The 11,750-nt window shown below is 41.4% G+C and overlaps 1 pseudogene; it reads right to left on the bottom strand.

Moving 5' to 3' along the window:
* Positions 1-669: 669 nt before the first annotated feature.
* LOC133923161 (galactoside 2-alpha-L-fucosyltransferase-like) lies at positions 670-6,678 on the bottom strand (annotated as a pseudogene).
* Positions 6,679-11,750: the final 5,072 nt, after the last annotated feature.

Genomic DNA, 11,750 nt, shown 5'->3' with positions numbered 1-11,750 from the left:
TTACGAGCGGCGTGGAATGCCACACATGATTAGAAGTGCCACACTAATTATTTTTTTTTTTTGTCATTCATGGTTGCAGGAATCATAGTTGAGCTGGTCAATCTTAGTAATGGAAACCATGGTTGAGACGGTTGGAAAGTTGGTGAAGTCGAGAGAAGTAATTCTTGATGTTAATTATTTATTATAGTTCATTAATTTAGTTACATGTTTTTATTAATTGTTTTATTCAAGTTCTGCCTTTATACAAATAAACCTATGTTAGCTTTATTTTTTTAATATCTTTATTTATATATTTATCATAACTTGCAAAGTGCGATATATATTCAAACATGTTATAATCATAATGCTCGGTGGAGAAAGAATTTAAGAACTTCCTAAAGATGGTGCGTTCTTAGAAGATGCCCTTCGTTGACTGCCTGTGTGAGATACTCGGAGTGATTCCAGGCAAAACGAAAACAGAGAAACAGAGTGAGCAGAGCGTGGATTTCTCCGGGGTTTCAACTGATCCCCTTGGTTTTTTGACTTTTCTATTTATGTAGCACTTAGGCTATTAGGCACACAGCACGATTACAACCAACCCAACCGAGCCTTGCGCCACGCCGCTAAGTCTTTCGTCATGACCGAGCACACGACTCCAGACTTCAGCTGAGCTGAACTCCACTCCTCAACTCACGCACAAGATCGTGACATGGATTAAACACGTCTCTAATAAACTAAGACACAACATGCACAAACACACACATAAACGACATGATTACACAACAAACCTTAGTCCGTTCTTCTAAGTTTCTCTGTGGTGTATGAATGTACAGTATTGCCTAGCTATCTAGAGAATCTTATTTGGATGTTTCTTCTACCTTAGTTTCTTACTTGTCACTTTGTGAGTTTACTGTTACTACCATGCCTATCAGACAAATGTTACCACTGGCTGCTGCTTTCATTGACAAGCTTTATGCCCCAGCTGACGTCCACGCAGCGCCGGATGTACGGCACCACCTTGTCCAGGTCCACGTCCCTTCTCGCCGCGCAGTCGTAGTACGACGGCGAGTGGAAGCACGGCTCGACGGAGAGTGCGCGCTGGCATGGTGGATCTGGCGCAGCCTGACCCTCTGTCCACTTGTCCCACGTGGGCACCCTCGCCATGACCCAAGGGTGCAGCCCGCCGAGCCCCTGCGCGACGTATCCGAAGGTGGAGAAGCCGCTGGTGACGAGCACGTCGCACATGCTGAGCAGGTACATCTCGCTCAGCGCCCTCATGTCGTGCGCCGAGTCGCCCCACCGCTGCCGCTCCTCGTGGCTCGGTTGCTGCACCCCGCCGGTGACCCTGTCACCGTACTCGCCCCTGATCCTGTCGGAGTACCACGAGCTCAGCGACGTGACCAGGACGGCGTGGGACGACGTGTCGTTGGCTGCTGCGATCTCCGGGAGGAGCTTTTCGTCGCGGACGCAGGAAAGTAGCTGGTCCAGAATTTGCTGCGGCGGCTGCTTCTTTTGGAACACCCTTATCTGTATGCCGAGGCGGTGGCCGGCGCTGGCGAGGTTGGAGCGGTAGTAACTCATAATGGCGTGCCAGACGGGGTTGGTCGGGTGGAAAAGGTACCGGCCGAGGTTGTAGAACGTAGCGTCCTTCTCCGGGAACATGGCCTCGAGCTCGCCGAGGAACGGTGGCGTGAGGAAGAGTCCCGGCACGAGGTAGCTGTCCGTCCGCATGAGCAGCCACGGAACTCCGCGGAGGAGCCGCTGGTGCGTGCCGCAGTAGAAGAGCTTGTCGTGGAAGCTGTAGCCGCCAGCGAGGTGGAGGTACACGTATGACGGCGGTCGTGGCGATGACCACGATACATTCCCGTCGGCGGACACGACGATGGAGCCGCTCTGCAGCCTGTTCCCCAGGCTCTCCTTGGATTCCTTGCCATAGTCATTAAGGTTCCTGAGCGGGGAGCGCGGGCCGGCGCGCTGCAGCAGCCACGTCGTGCCCGGGAAGGGCTCGCAGAAGAGATCGGCGATGACTTTGCCTCCGTCAACGAGGAGGACGCGCTCGGTGAGCACGGCGTAGAGGAAGGCCGACGCGATGGCGAGCATCCGGTTGCCGAGTCCGCGGAAGCTGATATTGACGAGATAGCGGCACTCGCCGTCGTCGGCATCGGCATCGGCGACAGCGCCATCGTTGGCCTCGAGCTGCTGGAGCGCCTTCTTGTGCGCGGCCGTGCCGGGGCCGCACCGCTTTTGGAGCGCTTCTTGCTTCCGGAGCTTGGCGATGAGGTATGGGGATGGCCTGTGCGACGATTTCTTGTGGTAACTGGCGAACTCGTACCGGCTCCGGCACGATCGGTGGCTGAACTCAGCTGCGTGAGAAGGCCGTCGAGGAGATGATCGGCGGTGAGGTTTGGAGGTATGTCTTCCGAACCTGATTGTGATCACACGTTTAGAAACATTCGAAGGTACATACTCTAGCTAGAATCTTTGTGATGTTTGGAACAAGTAATTTTTTTATATTCGCGTGTTTAAAGAACGACTATATGAGTTTATTTGGAGGTAACCCATTCATAATATTTATCATGTGCGGTTTCAAGATGCTCAAGAAGTGAATTTTGTGATCTGCTTTTGCGCTCCATCTTGTCTACTTCGTCAGTTTGGGAATTATGGACTCGACGATAATTGTGAATACTGGCTGCAGTGTCTAAATGCTCACTGACCAGCAAGTTAGCGTACTCGCCAAGAATTTACCCACCCCATGTTGAATATTTGCCATGACATGCACTCATCAACTTTTGCCCATATTAAGATATCTCATTACTGAACTCCGGACAACAAATTACCCACCTTGTATATATGCTCTTCCTCTTCCATCTTTTTGTAGAAAATGTCGTGTTCTCAGCACTGTAGTCTTTGATGAAACATTGCCGCACTGTGTTCTTAGCAGGTGTATATGATAATTAAGCTCAGAAGAAGAGGACTCTACCTTACAGTCGAAGCACTTACATTTCCTCCTCCCCCACCTCGATTTCCCATGCGCCACTAGACGGTATCGCCTTTTAGGCCCTGTTTGTTTTAGATTCGGATTGTGACTTTCAGCTTTTACAATCCGAAGCTGAAACAAACAGACAGCTTTTGGTTATAATTTTTTAAAATCTGCTGGTTGGATTGTGGGAATCTGAGAAGCTGATTTTTCTCAGCTTTTGATAGATTGTGAAAGTCCATTTTACTAAACTATCCATAAATTTTTTTTAGAATCTACAACCTAAAAACTTTTCATAATCTAACTTTTTACAATCCAGCTTCTATAAGCTACTTTTCAGAATCTCTAGCTGAAACAAACAGGCCCTTACTCCTACGTTTAGCGAGCTATCTCCACCACGCTTTTCTCCCTCATCTCTAGCTGCATGAGCCGTAGGATCCCCGCTAGCGTCACCCATAGATCTATTTGGAGCTCCGGCAGGATTTTCAACTTAGGCTACGTATTACACTATATAACTAATTTTTTATAATTATAAATATTAAACAATGATAAGATCTAAAATACAAATTTACCCATCCAATACTTAGTTGTTAAGATAAAAAAGGAAAAAAGTAAACTTTTTATCTTCATTAAAATACTTGGTTTCTAAAATAAACATGAGAGAATTCCTTATTTGCCATTAGAAAATAAGATGATTCTCTATTTGTCACTTACAAAATTAACTCCCTTATTTGCAATTATTTTTAATTTTCATTCTTTCCTCAGTACTTTTATCCATTTTATCTATAAAAAGGACATATTTGCTATTGGAGAGCCACCGACAGTTAATCAAGATTTAGAACTATTTAGAAACCGAATCATACAATGTGAAGTGCTACAGAGTCGTAAAATTCAATTAATTATCGGTGGCTTTCTGTCTGTTTATAGGAAGTGACGAGGAATGAATGAAAATGAGAAACAGTGGTAAATAAGAAAGTTCATTTCGTGAGGTGGCAAATAGCGAATCGTCTTATCATCTGATGGCAAATACGAAATTCTCCCAATAATATAGGTGTATTTGGACATTTAATATCATATACTTGATTTTGCTGTTGCTATCCAATTTTGACCGGACCTTTTCACCCATGGTTATCGACATAAACGACTTCAATCTGAATGATAAGAAGGAGATCAACGGTAGTGCCCTCTTGTCTGTTTTGGTTTTTTAATTAGCCCCCCAGCTGCTAACGTATTGACGGTTACGACTACAAAATTTTCTGCGGAGCTGCTAACGTATTGACGGTTATAACTACAAATTTATGCGGAGCAGAAAATCTTATGAGCAAAATCCTCATGATATAGATCCTGCTATGTTCTTGCTACATCTTATGATAGAGCTTAATTAAGTTAGGATATACACAATCTTAATAGCCTACGCGATGACTTAAGATTATCTCCAGCAGCTATCTTAAATTTTTATTCTCAAAAATACTATTACAGCATCCTCTATCACTATTACAGCATCCCTTATTTTTTCATCTCCAGCAGCTATCCCATTTCTTACCTTCTACTCCTTTTTTTCTCTCTCCGGTCCCGCTGTCAGTCTTTATAAACAGTACTGCTACAGTATCCCAACGTTGTTTCTAAACTGATGCTACAGTAACTCCGCAAATTTACAAGTCCCCTCCGTAACACTGTAGCACTAGACTGTTTGATATGATTTTCAGTGCTACAGTCCCCCCAGTACTGTACCACTGGATTCTGTAAATTTGCAGTGAGTTGGCCTAACAAACAGCAATCGTACGGTGGAAATGAATGATCTGACCATGCACACAGCCACACACTTGCGGAAGCCCTCGCGCCGCCGAGCTCCGCCTCGCATGCGATCGCACCTACGCCCAATGCGTCGCCGTTGCCACCACCGCGCATCGCATCGCACGCACTCATGCCTGACGCACCGCTGCCACGCCCCAACTTGACTCAAGCTAGGGGCGTGCGTAGCCGATTAGGCCGGTGACAAGTGGTGGTCTCATGTAGGGGTGGAAATGAATGGCAGGAAATCCGAATTATTCGATTTCGTATCTGTTAAAATACGAATATGGATATCTGTATCCGTATTCATTTCTAAAATGGATACTAAAATGGATATATCCGAATTCGTTTTCGAGATTCGGATTCAAATGTGGATATCCGAATTCGAGATATATCCGATTCGTATCCGTATCCGCCAACCAGGGAACCAAATTTTGCTAAAGTTTTAGAAATTTCATATATGAATGAAATTCCAACCCAATCAAATTGGAACGATTTCAGTCAAATTTCATCAAATTTCAGATCAAAAATTTAAATTTCCAACATGAATTTTGAATAAAACTTGTAAAATTCCGGCCCAATCAAAGTAGAACAAATTTCATTCGAATTTTATCAAATTTCAGTCAAATTTTTTCAAAAATTTAAATTTCCAACCTAAATTTCGAAGATCGAGTAGATATCCGAATGCGGATTCGTATTCGAACTATCCGATTCGTATTCGTATTCGAAGATATCCGGATCCGTATTCGTATTCGGATTAAAATGTGGTAAATCGTACTATCCGAATTCGATTCCATGCGTATTCGATCCGTTTTCATCCCTAATTCTCATGACTGGTGGAGTCATGAATGTTAGCTTGGCCGTTTGTGTCATTTGGGTTGGCCATAGGCACATCTTGGACTTGGCTATTTCGACGGTTAGACTCGTTGTTAACTGAAGGTTGTAGAGTACGATATATATATTATTTTTTCAAAAAATTAGATGTATATTTGTACACTCATGATCTTTACTGGGCTCATCCTACCGGCAGCGCCACCGCCGCCAACAGCCACATATTTTACCTTAAATCTCTACATAAAAAATGCATGTATGGAACATTCTATAACAAATTTTTTCGAGGAAGATGGCATACATAGACAACATAAATTCTATGTATTAGATTATTAATGAGTAAATTTTAAAATTGACATATGTTTAAAAAACTATAACTTCTAGTGTTTATTTAAAAATCTATAACTATTGTAACACATATTACCAAAAACTACAACTTTCTTACCATGGGTTCACCTATCATCCTCTGGCAACAAGTGAATCTATGATTAATCTTTCTATTACATACCGTAAATGATAACAAGTAAGTTCACGATAACAAAGTTATAATTTTTTTGCAATATATATCAAAATAGTTATAGATTTTAAAATAAACACCAAAAATTATAATTTTTTATAATATATATTAAAATAGTTATAGATTTTTAAAATTTACTCATTATTAATCTGTCAGCAGCAACCTAAACAGCTGATATAGTTGGCGCGTATATCCTCTCTCGTTTTGGTAATTTCAAGGTATTAGCTTGGCTACGCTCTAGACACTCTACACAAGATAGCGATGACGACGAAACGCACTATGTGGTTTGTAATGTGCGTACCTTGCGCATCGTCGTAGAACAGGGAGCGGGCATCCCGTCGGGCGATCGGCCGCCGGCGGAGAGCACGACGAAGGCCGCGGTCAGCGCTGCCGCCACGCAGAGCGCCGGCAACGTCCTCTTCGTCGTGCACCCCCTTGACGGAGGCCACCACCACCATCTCCTCGTCAAGGCATCCAGCTGCAGCTCGGTAGGCGCCGCTGACTGTGAGAAGACCGGCGCCGACGAGGGCTGCTGCTTGGCCGCCACTCCCACACGGGCAGTGCCACCGCTCTGCACGCCCATGCTTGCTCCCTTTGCTCTGCTCTTCTCTGCTCTTAACAATTACACGCGGGTGTACATATATATCGTCTGGGGTGCAACCTAGGTTGATTCAGAGAGAGAGAGAGAGAGCATGGAAGCGTATGCGACCCGGCCACGGCTTGCCACTTGCGGCGAAGCTGCCGTGGACTTATACACGGTTGGCGACGCGATACATTTCGTACCAACGGAAAAGCAGGTAATAATTAACGACCAAGTTTCTGTTCTATAATGAAAACTGAGTTCCGGCCTCTGTCATCACATAGATTTACGCAGCCCGCCAAGGTAACTTCGGAAGGGGATGCAGCCGGACTTACGACTTCGTCATCACTCTGAAGATACGCATGTAGTATGGTTGGAGCTTTCTTGGTGTACCACCACCATGTTGGTGATATATAAATATACGTAGAAATCTACGTGGGCATTCACTAATTCGAATTAGAAATCTACGTAGGCTTTACAGATAATGATCTATGAAAGATTAGTACTCTAATGGATATCTAACCTGAGATTCTATTAGTGAGGTTTATATAAGTGGGGACGTGTAGATATGTGCATGATAAATTAACCATTGAAACCCTAGCCGCTACCTCTACCCAACTTCTCCACGAATCTTTAGTCGTGTCCGCGGAGCTAGAAAACCAGCGTATGATGTTCTACCCCTAGGCGTGTGGATATACCGTAAGATGCTGCTACGGCACTTATCGGCGATAAGGATGCGAGAAGGAGATGATCAGTTCATGACTAGATCGACTAATTCCTCTGTACTGACACGTACGACACTAGACCGGTCTATTTCACACTACTACATAAACAATTTCTAGAGATGGGTCGTAACCATTTACAGAAATGTTTAGCCACCCGCTTCTGATCGAAGGCTTGCGAAAATGAACGATTTCCACATGTGCAAAAGAGACTACATGTGAAAACTGATTATTAGAGGTGATTTACCTAATGAACCATATGTGAAAATAGATTACTAGAGACGGTTCACTTAAGGAACCGCCTGTAGCAATTGGTCCCCCAAATTGATGTTTTTTACCCTAAAAAACTGATTTTTTTTAGCCCAACCAAGCAACCCGCAGCCACGCCGTCATAAGTCACATGATTTTTTACGCATGCGGTTAGTGGCACTCAAACATAGGACCTCTCAGCTTGCGTAATATGTTCTTACCATCCGACCATAGAAGTACTAATGATAATAATAGCCTATATAATCTTTTGATCTCTTCTATCTGAAACTTCAAACAATTATTATTATTTGAATATCTAACTGACTTCAAATAAAAAAGAAATCCAATTAGAAAGTTGTAGATCTTATCAAGGGCTACAATTTTCATATAAAATTTATCCCAATCTGATTTTGTATGAAAAAATTATACATTTTTTAAGATAAGCTATCATCTATTATCACATGTGGCTTCTTATGTGGCTCTATGGTAATCATCCCATTATCAGAGGTGGTTCGTATAAAGAATCGTTTCTAAAAACAATATTTTACACAAAAGACTTCTCATGTCACCCATCTATAAAAATTTATTCCTATAGTTGGTCTAAAACCACATAGGCCACCGCCAACTCCTAAGTAATTTGTTATATGAGTTGTTTGTGAAAAGATAGTTGACTTTTTTGAAAAATAGTTTTTTAAGTAGTGCTAACTCTTCCCGCTACTTGTAATGGCGCTGCTGCACTCCATGTCGCATCCGTGCCATTCACTGCCTCGCTAGAAGGTTGTAGCGAATATGTTCTTAGAAAGATTGTAGAGAAAAATCTTAAGTATATATATGATTTTAGTGAATAATAATAACATAGTTAATAAGACTAACATGTTTATCAAGTATATATTTTAGTATGGCTCATGGATGCAATAAAAGAGAAGTTATCGAAGCTGGAACAAAGAGAGGAATGAACTGGATTTGTTACATAAATTTTGAAGTGATTAAATGAGATAAATTTCTATATAATAATGTAGAGCTCTTCACAAACTTTTCATGAAGCCTAAGATCATCAAATCGGAGTTTACAGCAAAAAGTTATGTTTAAAATACACGACGTTGTTCTACTAAAAATTGCCTGACCGGATAATCCGTTGCTCACATAAAATTTAGTCCGGTGCTAAAATGGATAATCCGGTGAGAACAATGAAAAACAGTCTAGTGTCCATAGAAGATTTGAAGTGGAGTCTTTTGCCTCACCGGATGATCTGGTGTTCACAAAATGAACATCGGACTAATTTTTGCAGAGAGATCTAAAATGAACATATGCACATATGATAATTCGGTATATTTGTCTTGTGTTCAGTGAGCCATCACAGGATAATCTGGTACTTATAGAAAAGTTTGAGTGGGTTCCAACAGTTAGTTTCTTCTGTTGTACTCACTGGATGATCCGGTGCTTATACTACTGTTAGCACTGGATTATCCGGTGTTCACAGTTTTTCTAAGCCGTTGGGGCAATAACTAATTGACGAATTTAAGGTTATAAATATCCCTCCACTCAATCATTTAAATGCGTGGTTGTTCTAAGAAGTTTATAGACACTTGAGAGATATTTAAGCCACCATAGTGTTTAAAGTGATCATACAAGGCAAGTAAGCACAAGATTAGAGAGTGATTAGTAGTTATAGGTCTAAAGAGAGTTATAGCTAGGTGCTGCAGTTTTGAAAGGGGATCAAGGAGTGATCCTAGCTATGTACTGAGAGGTACGCCAACGTATTGGAATCTTGGTGACTCGCCGGCACCTTATTGACCCTCCGATTTGATATGGAGCGGTGGCAAGATACGTATATATGGATGTGTAGACGCTTGCCTTGGTGGCTCAAGCTCCGAAGTGATCATGACGGTAAGCGACCGAGGCATTACTTTGGTGGTTTGATGGCTCATCGGGCTTGAGGTATTAGTGGCTCAAGAACCGTGATTGGGTGTCAAACATGAGCATATCATTTTTGGAGCTTCAACATGGACTAGAGGTGTCATTCATACCATCGATACTATAGGATAAAAATCCCTTATACTAAGTTTACTCTCTCTATCTTATTTACACTTTCGTATTTCCATTCTTACAATTTACTTTACTAGATATGTTACAATCTCTTATGAACGATAGAGTAAAACACCATAGATAAATCTAAAGTATATTTAAAAAAATTGATATAGTTTTATATTATATAGTTTTCAAAACTAATTTAATTTTAAAGTATCTTAGTTCGCTTCTCTCTTTAAAATATCACCGATCCCTGTAAAGATAGATTCCTCTTTCTTGGTCCCTATACTGCTACTGTCTCCGTGCTGTTCAGTGGCCCTCGCCTTTCTCCTTCTTGCTCTTGGTGACCTCGTGTCTCCTCCCACTACTGACGTCGTGTCTCCTCCCACTACTGTCCGGCGCGGCATCCGTTATGCTCCGCATGCCTCCTTTTTTCTCCCGGAACAAATGATTTACCCTCGGAACTATTGGTCTTTTATTTGGAACAATTGATTCTAAATGGTGGAGCAATTTAATTTGAGGGGGTTGGCGCTGGTCGGAGGAGTCGTCCCTAACATCAGAGATGGTATCGGTGAACGGCGGGGAGTGCGGCAGCGACATTTTCTCAGCGGTGGCATTTCCTGGTGCTGGTCATCTCGCTTGTGGGAAGGTGGCATTAGCACAGAAATGTTTATTCCAGTCCGTTCGTAAGGCCCATTGCAATATGTTTTTCAAACGACTAAAATATATTAATTGTGATAATTAGTAATTATCATAGTCGGTACATATATCAATTTGGATAATCATTATTTTTATTGGTTTATAGTAAGAACTGATTAGAATAATATTTATCCGGTTTATATTTTAAATTCAGATTTCTAGTCAAATTTAAATTTTAGATAAGTACCATTTGAGAAAACTGCGTGCACTTCATCTGCCTCTATAATGATCCAATCTAATTATGTTGACTTTGCCGATAAAAGAAAATTTATCAATTGAATATACAACCATTAGATACCTTTCATGCTGACGTGGAGATCGACCGTCAGTTTCGGTTTCTACATGCATGTCCAGAAGATTTGGATCGGTTTGTTTGGGATTCTGTTTTTGATTTTTCTGAAAAATTATGTTTTAATTTATCTGAAAAATTATTTTTGAAAATAGTTTTTTCGTTTCTATAATAATTTTTTTAGCACATAGCTTTTTAGAAAAACGTCTCTTAACGTACTTCTCAACTTTAATTCATTTTTGTTAAAAACAGACTTCTAGCTTCTTCATAAACCACTTCTCTAGATTCTTATTTGTTCTTATTTGTTAAAAACAGAAGCAGAATCAAAAGTAAGAAATAAATAGAACCTTAGTTGCTAGACAAGGACGTTCCATGGATGGAAGGAAATTTTATAAAATCCTAGTGAGATCCTAATCCATACCGTCTCTTCTCTGATTCAATAACTGACGCATGTACAAGAAAGAGATTAAGTAACGCGTATCGCACAAGAAGAACGAATCTTTCGAAAGGACAGATTTTATAAAATTTCCTTCCTCCGTCAACCTCTATATATGCTTGTTAATCTACCATACCCATTTTTTTCTTTTTTTTAATTCCATCGTAGATTGGCTGCAATTTGAGTTATTGCTGTCTTTTACCGTACGGTAAGGTTGTTGTTAGTCTCCCTCTCATCGATTGGGAGTTAGGAATTAGAAGGGGTCATCTGATGACTTCTGAAGCTAGATTAGAGATTCTTTGAGCACCATCGCAAAGCACCCAGATTTGCCAATTCGACTATTGCACACTGATAGCATAGTAAAGCTATTATAGCGATTAGCGTCTAGTATATATCATGCATTTCTATCCCTCGCTAATAACGAAAGAATCATTTTTATCATTCTTTCACTATCGATTCATAATTTAAACCTGTATATATAACCTTGAGCTGTTAAGAACCGACAGTGAAGTATTGTCGAGAATTTATTCCTGACAATATGTTCGAAAAATAACAGGTTAACTTCGTAGATCAGAGATCAAACATAAAGCAAGACACATGTAATATATACAGGTTCGGGTCTTTGGTTGGAGTAATATCCTACGTCCTATGT

This window comes from Phragmites australis, chromosome 6 (assembly GCF_958298935.1).
Source record: "Phragmites australis chromosome 6, lpPhrAust1.1, whole genome shotgun sequence".
Classification (NCBI taxonomy): domain Eukaryota; kingdom Viridiplantae; phylum Streptophyta; class Magnoliopsida; order Poales; family Poaceae; genus Phragmites; species Phragmites australis.
The sequence above is the reverse complement of the archived record's forward strand: the minus strand, read 5'-3'. Positions and strand labels throughout refer to the sequence as shown.